Below are 16,546 nucleotides of genomic sequence, written 5' to 3'. Positions count from 1 at the left end.
TTGCCAGGGGCGAAGGCCCAATCGGCAAGAAGGCAGCCGTCCTCCGAGGCGGCGGTCCCTCGACCAATGGCGGCGCGCGTAGCCCAAAAATAGCACCTCCCTCTCGTTCAGCAGTTAGAGATGGGATTTATGGCTATTTGAAGTGAGCCGGATATCTGGGATCCGTTCCTTTCAAAGAGCCGTTCAAAAGACTCATTTTAGTTACTATAGTTGCTTAGGAGATTTTGATGAGAATTACAAATCAACTGTCAGTGTCAACCCTATAAACATTTCTGCCATTTGAAAATAGCCAATCTACAAGCTAACATTGCGACGCATTGTGAGCTTGTAGATCTGCTATTTTCAAGATTCTTCTACATTTTATTCATTGGAAAACCTGTGAAACGGGACATTCTGCATAATGAGTACTTTCTTTCTAGTTTCTACTATTTGATATCAATACTTTTGTACTTTTACATGCGTACATTTTGAATTCCAGACTTTTACTTATTTAACAGAGTATTTCTACATTGGCAGTATTGATACAATTTATTTCTTTGTTTATTATTATTATTATTATTATTATTTTAGAATTTACTCCCCCTCAATTAAAAAAAAGAAAAGAAAAAAAAGGAACGGTGCATCGTTCATTTCAAAGAGCCGTTTCAAAAGACTCGATTCGTTCGGGAACGTCCCACCATCTCGTTCAGCACCCACAGTGGAAGGATAGCTGGGAGACCAGAGAGCTCTGCTGTGCGCTAGGCTGCTGTGGGCCTTTTCAATGGACGATCTAAAACACACCCGGCCTGTTATTATCTTCTAATATAAACCCCAGCCATTCCCCCCCCCAACAACAACTAGCCTAGCCTGTTGTGTTGTTTACTGCGCGGAAGAGGAGGAGGAAGAAGTAGTAGTAGAAGAAGCCTTGTCCGTTGCGAACTGCTGTTTTTGGCTTGTTTTTTGAGGCAGAAAAGAAAAACTCCAAAGCGTCAAACATGCGTAAGAACCAACGCCGTCCAAGCAGGGAAGAAGAGCCGCGGAGAAAGGAGTTCTCTTCTCTGATCTGAGGATAGATCTGAGAGAGAGAAGAGGCCTACAACACACACATCTATAGAGCTGTGTATTATTATTATTTCCCCTGTGTGTGTGTCTGTGTGAGTGTGTGAGAGAGAGTGTGAGTGAGCGAGTGAGTGTGTGTATGAGTGGACCGGACCGGAGGAGTGTTGTCAAAATAAGGAAACCATAACAAGCTAGCCCCCCGGTTAGCATTAGCTTGGGACAGATTATATATATAGAGAGATATATAAAGATATATATTTATACGTTATAAGTTTAGCTTAGGGGTTTATAGCTATATATCTTCACATCACATCCCAGCCAGAGGAACTGCCTGCCTGTCTTGAGATTGGATCTACACATTCTATTCTACACAGAACGGCAGGGAAAAAAGGTAAGTAGCTAGCTTGTGTGTTATGTCTGTCTCTGTGTGTGTGTATGTGTGTGTGTGTGTGTGTGTGTGTGTGTGTGTGTGGAGGCTAACGTCATGATTAGCCCAGCTCAGCCGGGTTTTAGTGGGTTTTTTTTTTTACAAGCTGTGAAACGGAACACATAATAATAATAAAAAAACAAACAAACTAGGGCTTCATTTAGCCTATTTACTCTTCGTCTCAACGAGTGTGTCGCCCCAGCAACGACAATAATGACATTTATTGATATTTATTTGTCTCCGCCGCCGAAAGGAAGAATTTCAAGTGCCGCCTGTGGCTCCTCAGTCACCGGCACGGCGACGCGCTCTCCCCCCGGTCGAAAGGACGTCGTTCTCGGCCACAGTAAGCAGCGACGCGGCGGCGGCGGTTGGTGGTGGTTAATACATTAGCCTCAACTTCAAGTGGCTAGCCGTTAGCTTGCTGGCTAGCTAACGGCTAGCCACTTGAGGCTAATTTAACTGCCATAGCAGCCAGTCCTAACTAACAGCTGGGCCTTCCCTGCAGTGCAGGACCAGTGTAGTAGTTATTGTGATCTGTCTAACTTTGTTTTAAAAAAACAAACCAAAATGGGGGTTTTAACCTTTTTTAAATGAAACGGGGTTCAAACCAAAGTAAACTGAACGTCGATTTAAACAGTTAAATGGTGTGTATAATGCACTGCAACTACATATTATTAGTCATAGGTGTTATGGTAACAGTAATAGCTGTCTGTGTGTGTTGTTAACATGAAATGGAGTTTTGAGCATGCGGACTGCAGTGGGGTTGCTTGGTAAACACTTCAACTTAGATTAGAAGCTTATCAATTATATAAATGCACACATCATGCAGGCCGGGGCTGCTTATAAAAAACATGTTTCCCTTCCCTTCGGTCTGCGTCTTTTTCAACAGCAGTTTGGGGCTGCTTGCTTTTGAAACATACACACTCTCTTCTGATTGCCAATCCATTGTGGCTCAGTGACTTTAGCTAGCGTTAGTTAGCCTCGTAGCCACCATGGTTCTCACACACACACAATGTTGGGTTAATTATTGAACACGCTGTCCTCCTCCTCTACACCAGTGGTTAGTCCGATCCTCTCAACATGTAAGAAGTGTCACACTCTCTGCTATCATTCATGACCAGTTTAACCACAGATTAGCTGAGATCATGGGTAAAATTAGTTGGAAGTCATGACACATAGCAGTGATTCTTCTCAATCTACACCTTTTGTAATGTAAGTGACCCACCTCCCCCCCCTCCCCACCACCTCCCCTCCCCGGTTTGATAAGATTTGTTTTGATTCTCTGGGACTCCAAACTACTTGTCAAAATCCTAAATTCTAATTTCAATCTGACTGTCTAAGGGTCCAGTTGGTTTTATTTGTATACTCAGATTTACAGACTTGCAAGCCCAGGGTCCTATTTGGTTCCAATTGAACACACAGGCACAGACATACCCACAGGAGTCAATCCATAAATGGTTCTTTCTGATGTGAATGTTTATTTTATTTTATCTTTCTTAGATGTTATTCATTTGCACAATATAACAATGTCTGGCCATAAACTGCATGTTACATTACTGCTATCAATGTGCTTATAGTTGCCGGGCTAGTTACAGATTAATTTAACAGACACTTAAGATTATGTTTGCGTTTTCATTGTGGAAACTGCTTTATACCCACCTAATAAGTAATGTACTCAGTTAGAACACAACTGTATTGGTTATAAGCTGACATGGTTCATCATGGCATGCAGTCATTAATGTTGCCTCAGCTGCACTACCTTTTGTCCATGGCTGCACCTTTCATAATAACATACCCCGGCCCTCACATGTCATTTGAATGAGCGAATAGGAGCGTTAGATCGTTTGCTTCCTGTTCCTTTACTGACGAGGAATGCAGAGAGACAGTCAGAGAGTTACCGCATATTGATTTAAGATGCATGTCCTTACATCATCTCATATTATACACGTATACAAGAGTACGTCTTTGGTTTCGGTTTCTCAACATTGTAGCAGCGATAATTGTGATTGTTGCATCCTCTTTGTGATGATATTGGATTTAGGTGTTATTGAATTGATTAATTGAATACATGGGACATCAATGGAAACAAAGTCCACAGGACTTTTTTGGGGTTATCCTTTTAGACCAAGTGTATGACTGTACTCGTGCTGTTTGCCTTTCTGTTTATTAAAGTATTCAATCAATCAATCAATCAATATTATGAAGACACATTTGAAGTGAAATAGCAGCACAATTTTAGGCGCCTGAATATATACATTGTTACTCGGCACTTGGTCATATATTCACATGGCATTGCAGAAGAATAATTGTAGAAATTCACATCAGCACACAAGTGCATTTATACAACTCAAATGTATTCATGTGCTGTATCATGGAATTCATGGCTCTATTAGTTAGTGATACAGCCATACAAGAGGAGGCAATCAATTTATTTTATTTTGGCTATAGAATAGGTCAGTGGTTCTCAAAGGACTCTGTGGGTTCCTTCATGGGGGTCTAAATTGACCCATACAAGTCTGTAACTCTTGTACACTGTCAGTTAAGGGGAGACCTTGACATTTGAAAGTTTGAGAAACACTGGTATAGGTTATATGCCTGGTATAGGTTATTGAATTGGGGAGTGGCAAGAGCTGCTCAAGCAAACGGTGAACCTGTAGTTTCCTGGCCTCCCACAAACATTTAGATGTAAACTAAAGGCAAAGTCCACGCCAGTGATTCATGACGCAACAAGTTGAAACCACTTTGCAGCAGAATTCCTTTGCATTCCTCGTTTTAAAACTGGACAATCAACATCTGCGCGCCGAGCTTCGTCCGGCTGCCGAGAGATGGTATTGTCCCTTCGGGCTACGGAATAATACACAGCAGACAAGTCAAGGCGGTCCGTCTCTAAAACTGGACGGTGTGCACTCTACATGAAGGCGACCAGTCAGCGGATATGGTTAACCGTTTCCATAGCGCATCAACCTATTGTATTATATAGATACACACTTATATTTTATACTTTATTCCCTCTTTTTATCTCCCCCTCTCTTGCAAGACAGGTTGGTGCGGTAAAAATAAAAGACGACTCAGGGTGTTTGTGAGAGAGAGAAGTTAGTTCCTGTGATATAGCACAGCTTTTTTGGGTGTGTTTGTTGGAGTAGCTTTTTAAAATGGTGTTATTCAAAAAGGTTGATAAAACAGTTTGGAGCTTAGCTTTACACACTCGCGGTCCAGACCTCTGGTGACATGAGGTGCAGCAAGGTTTCCCACCGTTTTTGTGTGAATGTAAAGCACTTTGGATGAAGGCGTTTTTATAAATGCACGGTTTACAACACGGTTTACTACAGACTACTGATTGGTCGGAGAGAAACGGCACTTGCATCATTTTGTCACGCTGGACTGGCCCATATAGTCTCCATACTGTTAAACTTTTAAACTGCTGTTGTAAATGTGAAATGAATCAATATTGAGCAAATGTGTGGCCTATTTCTCACCTAAAATGTTTATCAGAAATGTGAAGTAGATATAGTTTTCAGAGTTGCCATTGTTCTTTAGCACACTCCTACTCCTATGAATGAGGGTAGGGCTGGTTGTTACGATTTCAAATCAATTCAGTATCACAATTATTTCAAAATTGCCTCAATTACAATTATTATTTAATGAAAATAGCAGATCTACAAGCTCACGACACATCGTGATGTGACACGTTGTGAGCTTGTAAACCGGCTATATTTGTACGTTCAACGAAGTAGAATACAAGGTTAAGTGATTAATCACCTGCTTTTCGATCATTCGATTAACATCTAAGATTAACGATTTAATTGTGTTTTTGTCGTTGACGATTACATTTCTGTTGTTATGACCTAAATATACAAAGAAATGACTGACATATTTGACAACTTTGTAATTAAAAAAGAACATTGATAGTGGAAATAGCCGATCTACAAGCTCACAACGTGTCGCGATGCGACGCGTTGTGAGCTTGTAGATCTGCTATTTCCACAGTTTTTTGACTTTTAAAAAAATTATATGAACCTTTTTCAACATGGAAACGATTATGATGATTATGAAAAATAATCGCGATTAGACGATTATGTAGTAATTGTGACAGCCCTAGGGCTTGCTATGACAACTGGCTTCATTGAAAGTCTGCAGTGGAAAACAAAGTATGCCGTACCAAAAAGCTACACGAGTAGTGCCAGTGACATGCTGTGGAACAGTACCATGAATACATTACATTTTTTACACTGGTTGTGGAAACATAATGCACATCACGCAATCTGCTCTTTTGTGCTTTTTGACTCGACTACTCAAAAAGCACTATTGGCAATGCCTTTTCTAATCAACACATTGTTGAGATCTTCTGTATATCTACAGGTAGTTGGATTGTGAAATGGCAAAAAATTGCTGGTGAAATGACTCATGTGTAATAGTTTATCTACAGTATAATTTTATCTATGCTTTTGGGATTGGGTTATTTTAAGACATTCCCTGGCAGATCTCAAAATCGACTTATTTAGCAGACTGTCGGACTTTATATTTTATCTATGCTTTTGGGATTGGGTTATTTTAAGACATTCCCTGGCAGATCTCAAAATCGACTTATTTAGCAGACTGTCGGACTTTTCTTACCTTTTAACGTGGGCGCGCGTGTGTCCATCATCATGCACCATGTGTGTGCAGTTCTGTGCACGCCGTTCACAGCTTCCAAACGAAAAGATCTGCTTGCAAAACGGTGCCTCTGTGGCCGAGTTAGCCAGTAAGCAAACAGAAACAGGACCAAGAAGTGGATAAATGGGTCCGGAAGCACTTTTTTGGGGGCACATAGGCACAAATTAAATGAAGTAAAACTCGGGATGCTGGCCCAACCCCCAAAACTCAGGAAACTCAGGATCTGGCAGGGATTGAGTTTAAACAGTTGTCGAATGTCAAACATTGAATTCAATAATGAACTAGGGCTGTCACAATTATTACATAATCGTCTAATCGTGATTATTTGACATTATCGCAATTATTTTGTCATCGTCATAATCGTGAATGTTGAAAAATGTCCGAAATAGTGGAAATAGCAGATCTACAAGCTCACAACGCGTTGCATCGCGACGCGTTGTGAGCTTGTAGATCGGCTATTTCCACTATCAAAGTTATTTTTTAAGTAGTAAGTTGTCAAATATGTCAGTAATTTCTTTGTATATTTAGGTTATGTGTCATATCTACCATGTACAACTTCAAAGCCTAAAAGCCAAACAGAAATGTAATTATCAACGACAAAAACACAATTAAATCGTTAATCGCCAATTATTTGAGTGACAATTAATCGTCATGTAAAATGTCATATCGTGACAGCCCTAGAACTCAATTTGCATATGTCATAACATATTATATTTATGCAGTTTGATGTACAAGGTGCCCCCACCCTCATTCTTCAGCTCTGGTGGGGGACACTGGTCAATTAAGTATGGTGTTAAATTCAATGTCAGGTTCACCCAGGGGTTTCCATGTAGGTGTAATAGTTGAGCAGCACTCATCAATGTATCTTCCAACTTCCAGCCTTTCTCATGGGGCTAGTGCAGCAGCCAATAGTTTCTCTTTACAATTGCCCTTGATGCCATGCCAATTAATATGATTTGTCCCCCCAAAAAACAATTGGACAAAATCTTTAGCATGAACAGGACTCGTGGCACGTGGATCAGTTTGTTTGAGGCCTTTTTATTATTTATTTACAACTTTGATTATTGTACTCAGACACGGGTAATTAAATGCAAAAATATATTGCTTTAGGTTCTTGTACTACTAGTTTTTCAAGACGACAGTCATTCAAACAGAAAGCTTAAGAGGGTGTAATACAGGGGAGAATTAGTTGAAAATGCTTTTGTCAACATTCAGTTAGATATTGCTGTCCTGATTTCTTTCGCAGTACCAGGAACATCTAAACCAGTGGTTCTCAAAGTGGGGTTCAGGGATCCTCGGGGTTCCTCGAGGGTTTCCATTTGTACACTCAGTTATGGGGGTCCTTGAAATGAAAAGGTTTGAGAACCATTGGTCTAAAAACAGTCCTGACTTGCTTGAAGGGGAGCATCAGCTATACAGCTATTTAATGGACCCCATTAGGGCTGTCACAATTATTACATAATCGTCTAATCGTGATTATTTGACATTATCGTAATTATTTTGTCATAATCATCATAATCGTGAATGTTAAAAAAATGTCAGAAATAGTGGAAATAGAAGATCTACAAGCTCACAACGCGTCGCATCGTGACGCGTTGTGAGCTTGTAGATCGGCTATTTGCACTATCAAAGTTATTTTTTAAGTAGTAAGTTGTCAAATATGTCAGTAATTTCTTTGTATATTTAGGTTATGTGTCATATCTCAGTGACGTCAATACGTGCGCGTCACGCGTCTCTGACGCATTCACGTTGCCTAAAGACGCATTCACGTCAGTGTCCTTGGGTCCCATGGACGCATCCACGTTAAAATAATTTACCACGTCGCGAAAAAAATATATTTTAAAAAGTCCAGACGCCACCATTGTTCATGGGTGAAGGCATGCTACTTAATGCTATGTTAACACAAATGAAATCCGCGTAGAAGGTCTTAAAACAGACGATAGAACTAACGACAGTGCGTTCTATCGTCCACCGATGCCATTTTGGGCGACCGTAGATGGTCACAGAATTCAATGGGTGCCTGAGTTTTAGCGTAGCACCGGGCCGCTCTCTGACAATAGTGGCACAGCATGTTTGGTGATACACCGAAAAGGGTTCCCCCACAGAACGTGTGCAAGGCACAGCGCTGAAATATGACGTCTCTACACTGCAGCGACACAACAAGCAAGCAACACTTTATGCAGCTGCACCCATCAGAACTTGCATCAAAGCCCTGATAATATTTATAATAAATAATTGCTCTTCCTTGCGTTAGCATGGAGTCTGTTCTTTAGAGACTAGAAGCGGAGTTTTACAGAGTCCATGGAACGTAGTGGGGGCGCTCAGGCTAGCGCACCCCAGGCTAGTGTAGCTAAGGCTAGTGTTAGTGTATTAAATGTGGAGCAGTGTCTGCCTCGCTCTCTCCCCGACCGCGTCCACGGTGGTGTCGCATTAACGTGTATTTTGCGATCATCGCACACGACGGCGACGCTGCCATTAACAAGCGAGCTTTTCGTGTCAAGCATGCATGCAGAGGCAGGAGGTAAACAAAAGCATCCAGTCCATAGAGTTGATACAGTCAGGCAAGTCAACGCGCATTCGCGCACTGCTATGACGCTCGCATCAGCCCGTTCCAGCAGTGTTTCTCAATCAGTAGTCCGTGGACCTGACTAGCGCCGCATGCATGTTAATGCACAACACAGGCATGCACTCGTCTCCGACACACACACACACACACACACACACACACACACACACACACACACACACACACACACACACACGGTCCTCTCTCATATGGAAAACATTAACGCTTATAACGTTTTGAACGATTAAAACCTTTTTTGGGGGAAAAACTTTTGAAAAATAAAGAAAATATATGTTTTTATTTTTCGATAAAATAATCTTACAATTCCAAATTGTAAGATTTGGAATTGTGGTTAATTTCTTTCATACACATTTCTACGTAACACCCATAAAATATCCCTGGGACTCATCCGAAAGACCCCTCTTGGGTCCCTGGACTCATTACATTAAAAACCTATTAACATCACTGATATCTACCATGTACAACTTCAAAGCCTAAAAGCCAAACAGAAATGTAATTATCAACGACAAAAACACAATTAAATCGTTAATCGCCAATTATCTGAGTGACAATTAATCGTCATGTAAAATGTCATATCGTGACAGCCCTAGACCCCATGCAGGGGTTAACACTAAAGTGTCAGAGGCTCTTGCCTGTCGGGCAAGTACAGTTCATGTTCTACTTGCCCAAAGGTCATGCCCACTTGCCCGAAAAGCAAATCGTCTATTATAAAATGATAGGTAAGATTTTAATTACAGCTCAATTTAACACTTATTTCTTAACTCTCTGGGCCTGTGCGATAAAAAATGTCATACCTCAATACCTCCAAATCCAAATACCTACATAGCTATGATTGAATATGTCTATGGTTTGGTTTCACACTTATACGAGTGTGAAACCTCACTCTTATTTTACATTCCACAGACCAGAAGACGAAGCAGGCTGGCCACGTTCAGGTGTTTAGACAGATATCTCGTGTTGTGTTCATAGACGGTTCGGTTCCCTCTCAAATGAGCACTTGCCTGGTCGGGCAACCTGAAAGCACACATCACCTGCCCGAAGGTTTTATTTACCTGCCAGGGGCAGGTAGGCAAGCCTTTATGTCAATGCATGCCACATATGCAGTTTAAGAACAAACCAATCAGGTGCGGGTGACTATAGTGAGCACAGGTTACTGTGCGTGACGTCACCTGGAGTTTGACCTCTACTCGATAAGGGAGGAGGTCACTGACTGATACGCATGTTTTTCTTATCTCTGAGTCTGCAGCCGTTATATAATGACGGCGGGGCAGGTAAGACAGCAGCTAAAGGGTGTGTTTTCGTCCTTTAAAGAATCTCAGGGAACCCTTAGTAATACTTCTTGACTGTCATTGAACATAGTTTATTGCATTCACCTGATGGCATGAGTTATTAAGCGTCTCTAGGAACGATCCCATCATCATCCATCGACAATGTACAGCTAGCGGCAATCTTGTACATTTCCCATTCACTTGTCTGGGCACTCAAGTTACTTGTCCGTGTAAAAAATTAGCTCATATGGATGAGATTGAACGATATTATTCATAGTATAATTAGTTTGATTGGTTGTTTAACATAAAACACAAAAAAGAACACTGTCTGTTTGTTTGTTTAGAAAACAACTACAACACTTTTCAGCGAGCCCTCAAGCTTCTTCAAGACATTGCTGACAAAACTGTGTTTTATTGAGTTGACAGCTCCATGAAACTAATTATATAGCTTATAATTTGAAACCTACTAAATCAACTAATGTTGACACTAGTAGGCTGGGTTACACCACAAAATCTGCATTCACGGTTGCTTGTTCAGAGCTCGGCTAGCATTAGCTAAGTTTCAGGTACTTTAACATTACTGTAGGTGGGGGAGTTGGCCAGCTAGCAGCACAGGTTTCACTATAAAGTAAGTTTGATGCCTTGTCACAAACGGGCTCAGATCTAGGTTGGATGCCTTTTGGAGAAGATTGGGTGAGGCATCACAAAACATTGTTTGTCCAGCATTTTGAGTTGCTGCTTCTGCTTAGCGAGCAGGTGTAACATTACTATTCACAACACCCAATTGGTCAAAGTTTGAAACAACAGATGACAACAGATGGGCTGGTTATATGAGAACACATGATTGCAAAAAGATCGAATTACAATACCCCCTATTGCTGACCTTGGAATCGTCGTAGCTGTCTAATCTCATCAGGGAGCAGGTAGACTTGGGATGGCAGTTGTAATAAATACTGTTGGACAAAGAGCAGCGATGTCACTGGTTCCTTGGTGCCCCAGGTAGTGACTTGATGTTTAGCAGGTGGGATGTAGGGTTGGGATCCTTTTTTTTTAGCATTTTACCGATTCCGGTTCCAGCGATTCCCTCTTGTCTTTACTGTCTGATTCCTTATCCGTTCCGTTTAACAATTCCTACATTTTGAAAAAGTTATAAAGTTATATATATTTTGGCCTTTAATATAATCTAGGTTTAGTCTTAGTTTTAGTCATCATAGCTTAGTTTTTATTTAGTTCTTATTTAGTTTTCGTCAAAGAAGTCGTCGAAGTCGGATCAACCATAGATTAGATTGAAGAATTGCTTCATCATGAGCTGCCTAGCTATTAGGGATGGGACGATAAGCGATATTATTTATCGTGATAAACACTCAGGATAATCGTATCGTGGAGATTTAATTGTCTCCACCAGCCGAAGGCATGGGGGAGAGTATGTTTTCCCCTTCGTCCGTCCGTGTGTCCGTGCGTGCGTGCGTCCGTCCGTCCGTGCGTGCGTCCGTGTGTCCTCGCAGTTTGTGTGCAGCTAATCTCAGTCGCCGTTGGCCCGGTCGCTGCCAAAGTGAGCACACACATTCCCTGGATGCCAATCTAGAATCTCTGCCCTAAAATTTTCAAATGGGCCTTTTCTAGCGCCACCTAGTGGCCGATGTTCGCAAGACACATTTCTGTGCACTACTCTTACAGATTTTGTCCAAAAATCCTACAAATCGGTAGGCAGTATCTCGGTCGCTGCCAAAGTGAGCACACACATTCCCTGGATGCCAATCTAGAATCTCTGCCCTAAATTTTTCAAATGGGCCTTTTCTAGCGCCACCTAGTGGCCGATGTTCGCAAGACACATTTCTGTGCACTACTCTTACAGATTTTGTCCAAAAATCCTACAAATCGGTAGGCAGTATCTCGACAGTCATGTGATCGATATGGATTTGTCCGATTTTTCATATTCCATCCTGATTGGCTAAGATTGGCTTCCAAAGTTTGTAGGATTGAGCCGTTTTGATCAAAATGCCTCAAATCCCAAACGCAAAGTGCAATTATCACGAAATCGCGCACACACGTTCCCACTAGGTCGAGGAAGAAATGCCACTTCAAATTTTTGAAATCAGCCTCATGGTGGCGCTATAACAGGCCCATTTGTGGTTTTACCTATAACTCCACCGATCAGTTTCAAACTTTGTAAGCGCACTCCCTAGAGCCTAGAGGCTAAGGATAAACCTTTGCCCTGCATTTTTCACATCAGCCTTCTATAGCGCCACCTTTGGGCCGACTTATGTAAAACACATCTTTGGATATTACTCCTTGAGATTTTATCCAAAAATCACGCAAATTGGTCCGATCTGTCTGATATTTCATATTCCATCCTGATTGGCTAATATTAGCTTCCAAAGTTTGCAGGATTGCTCCATTTTTGAACAAAATGCCTCAAATCATCAACGCAGCTTGCGATTACCGTGAAATTTGCCACACATATTCCCACTAGGTCAAGGAACAAATGCTACCTTTTTCACATTGGGCTGTTATAGCGCCACCAGCAGGTAGACTTTAGCAAAACACATTTCTGGAACACAATGCTTCAAATCATGCAATATCATGCAATAGCAGATCTACAAGCTGTGAGCTTGTATATCTGCTATTTTTTATATTTAAAGCATAAAATATTGCGTCATATTGTGTTCAGGCCTAAATGGGTTAATCGTGATATGAAATGTCCATATGGTCCCATCCCTACTAGCTGTGTAGAAATGGGTGCTTCTTTTCTTCACCTAAAGCGCAGTGCAGCTCCACGGCTCCTGCCAGCTCACCAGTGGTGTGACACAGCCACTGCCTACCTTGCCCACTATGCCCACCCATTGCAGGAACGTTTTGTCTCTTCTAAACGCAGCAGGAGAGGGAGAGACGTGATGGGAACATCCTATTATTATATCCTCCTGAACGTTGTGGTGTAATGGCTGGATTTGAGTCGCTCTGTGCTGTAATAGAACCCGTTTCACTTTCATCCGTGACCTGAACGGACCCTGTGTCTCCCAAAGGAATTGTAACCGGCAGAATTGCTCCAACGCTGGGCATTGTCATGTGAAGTTATCAGGACGATTTTATAATCCTCCTGGTTTAAAGTTGATAGAAAGTGATTTTCAAGTGTAATTCTATCTTGACTAGTAGTGAAAATGGATCTACATGTTCACAACACGTGTGCTTGTAGATCTGCTATATTAGCAGAGGGGGAGTGGAAAAGGTTCACATATCGTGACATGCCCCAAAATAAGGATGCCAGGGTGAAAGTGGTTAGCTTAAACTAGTCTGTACTTAGTCTACTGGAATCCCAAGGGCTCTATTCACTTTATTCTTGGCCCCTATCCAGGGCAGAGCCATTTAGGGATGGGGCCATTTAGGATGGACATTTAATTTATCGTGATATCGTCCTCCTGGCTGGGATCAATTCACCCTTTATTTGCAGAGCTGCATATCCGGTACCACTCAAACCCTCTATAATTGGTGAATAGTACTTATAATATACATACTTGTCTTGATAGTCTTTTTTTTCACTCTTATCAGATGTCTTTGCCAAAAAATAGCCGATCTACAAGCTCACAACGTGACGCGTTGTGAGCTTGTAGATCTGCTATCTTTTGGCAAATGTTCTGCCCCAGGATAATGGATTTTGATTATCGTGATAATATCGTAAATCGAGATTTCTTTTGTCACAATCGTGATATAACATTTTCATATCGTCCCATGACTCCCATCCCTAGCCCCATAGAGTTTTTCTCTGTGTGCTGCTTCATTCAATATCTGTCCACTTCCTCCCTAGTAGGCTATACTGCCATATAATAGATATATAAACCTAGATACCTCATTGGCCGCTGCAGTTCATTGGAACGACCTGTAAAACAGGCAAGGCGTAAAGTGTGGAAGGCCCGCAGCCACACAAATTGACTACTTGTCAAATCAAGTCAAAGCCGCTTTATTGGCATGAGGAAACAAAACGTATACATTGCAGGGTTTCCTGCAGGAAAAAGTCTTGACCAGGGGGGGATCTCATGGCGCACGCACGAAGCGCGTGCGCCGAAATTTTTTGATAATTAATTAATTAATTCGAGTAATTAATTCACTTAATTTTTAATATTAATTCTTATTTTTGCCCTATAAAAAACACATGAATGTGCCCATGATGACGGAAAACACAACTACATGCTATCATCCACATTTATTCAACATTGAATAACTTATATTGCCGGTTCGCCACCAAAGGGTTAAAAAAATAGTGTGCACGCTGGTGTACGAATTCGTGCACAGATGATGCACTATGCATGTACACGCTTTTCACAGCTTTCAAACAAAAAAATTCGCTTGGAAATCCGTTCAGGCATTCAGGAGATACCAGCCCTTATGTTTTCTTCAAATGTAAACAAACATGGCTGCCATGTTTGAAAGATAGGGTTGGTATGGGGGTTAAACATGCAATTTCGCGATCGCGATCATGCCTAGTACATTGTTGGAGGTCCAAAAAGTTTTTTTGAAAAAAAAAAAATTTTGAAAAAAAAAAAAAAAAAAAAAAAATTTTTTATACCCTTGGGGGGGCGGGGGGGTTTTCTGGCCAGGCGGGGCGCCTGGCCTGTAAAGTGCTGCAGGAAACCCTGCATTGCCGAAGCAAGGAAAGAGGGAGTCTCGCCTCTGATTGGCCTACTGAACGTCCTCTTCTGTGACTCATGCGGAAGCGCGCTTCAGAATTCCAGAAGCTCGCCCTAAAAATTGCCTAGCCTTTTTTTTTTTTTTTTTTTTTACAGACGCCCCAGAGCCGAAGGAGGCGTCTACAGTTCTGCCTATGGCTACTGCAGGTGGAATGCTGGTAATCAGCACTGTTGCCAGATTTTACAGGAGATACAAGCGGCCTGGTCTGGGGAAAATGAGTCCAAAAGAAGCGACTGTGTTTTACCACATTATATCAGCCGTTTGAAAATGGCCAGTCATGTAGATCTGCTTTTATAATTATTATTATTATTGGTGAAAAAAAGAAAAGTGAAATATTTTTTAACCCATTCAGAACGGGTACACATTATAGTGTATCATTATTTTATGCTTTAACTATTTAAAAATAGCAGATATACAAGCTCACAGCGCGGCACCGAGTGCCGCGCTGCGAGCTTGTAGATCTGCTATTTTTAAAGAATCGTGAAAATTAGAATATTGACCCGATTCTATAAGTGTCTTTTGAATCCTTCTAAGATTTTTGGAAAAACCTATGTTTCTGTGTCAGCAATCTGGCCGGCCATCGTCAAAGAAAAGGTCCTTTTCACTTAAATGGAGCTCAGTTAGTCTGTTCTTGAGAGACTACTATGTCAGTGGTGCTCAAACCTTTTCATTTGAAGGACCCCCAAAATGATATGAATTTGGCCACGGACCCCCATCTCAAAATATTTAGTTCCAGGGACCACCCAGAAGCAAAATTTTAGTTATATTCAAAGATTTGCACACATTTTCACGACTTTTTTTCAAAAATAGCAGATCTACAAGCTCGCAGCGCGGCACTCGGTGCCGCGCTGTGAGCTTGTATATCTGCTATTTTTCACTGGTTAAAGCATTCAATAATTCTAGGCCTAATTGGGTTAAACATGTTAAAACAAATCTGGTATGGTGGCCCCTGCTCCCTGGTGCAAAATCTTGTAGTGCCGAGCTATGAGCTTGTATATTATAATACAAGCTTGCTTGGAATTTACGGGACTTGACTTTGTAATGTACTGTAATGCGTTTGTGGCAAATGATCTATCGCCGTTATTCCCAATGACTACGACATATCATTTTATCAATTGCCCAGACTTAAATGCAGTGTTGTATAGGGCTGTCACGATATGACATTTTACATGACGATTAATTGTCACTCAAATAATTGTCGATTAACGATTTAATTGTGTTTTTGTCATTGACAATTACATTCCTGGCTTTTAGGCTTTGAAGTTGCACATGGCAGATATGACACAAAACCTAAATACACTAAGAAATGACTGACATATTTGACAACTTACTACTTTAAAAATAACATTGATAGTGGAAATAGCCGATCTACAAGCTCACAACGCGTCGCGATGCGACGCGTTGTGAGCTTGTAGATCTGCTATTTCCACTATTTCTAAAATTTTTCAACATTCACGATTATGACAAAATAATTGCGATAATGTCAAATAATCACGATTAGGCGATTATGTAATAATTGTGACAGCCCTAGTGTTGTATTGGTTGTGTCACGTGGTTACACTCCGCCCGGAATCTTTTGAGCAGGTGCACGAGCACGCACATGCATCGATGTAAAACAACACTTAAATTCACACCTCAACAACTTTTACAAAAGTTGTAGTGTCGAACTGGCCTGCATTATCAATGGTCTGCTAAATCCAGTTAGTTTGGGTGTTAAGCGACGTGTGTCATTAACCCATTTAAGGACGGGAACACATTTTTGTGCTTTTACCCTCAGGCGGGGAACACATTTTAGTGCTTTTACCCCTCAGGCTGGGAACACATTTTTGTGTAGTACATGTATAGTATGCAGCAACATATTTGAAGTTTTCTGAAAGTTTTCTTTGAAAG

General features: G+C 41.3%; 1 protein-coding gene across 2 annotated transcripts in view; it reads left to right on the top strand.

The window, feature by feature from the left end:
• The first annotated feature begins 711 nt into the window (after positions 1–711).
• ppm1bb (protein phosphatase, Mg2+/Mn2+ dependent, 1Bb) overlaps positions 712–16,546 on the top strand; it is a 38,952-nt gene continuing 23,117 nt past the window's right edge. For both annotated transcript variants that reach the window (XM_080748121.1, XM_080748120.1), the window contains exon 1: positions 712–1,429. The gene's annotated coding sequence lies outside the window, so the exon portion shown is untranslated. The remainder of the gene's footprint in view (positions 1,430–16,546) is intronic.

This window comes from Nannobrachium achirus (genome assembly GCF_963921795.1).
Source record: "Nannobrachium achirus genome assembly, chromosome: 18".
Lineage (NCBI taxonomy): Eukaryota > Metazoa > Chordata > Actinopteri > Myctophiformes > Myctophidae > Nannobrachium > Nannobrachium achirus.
This window is presented reverse-complemented; position numbering and strand designations above follow the sequence as displayed.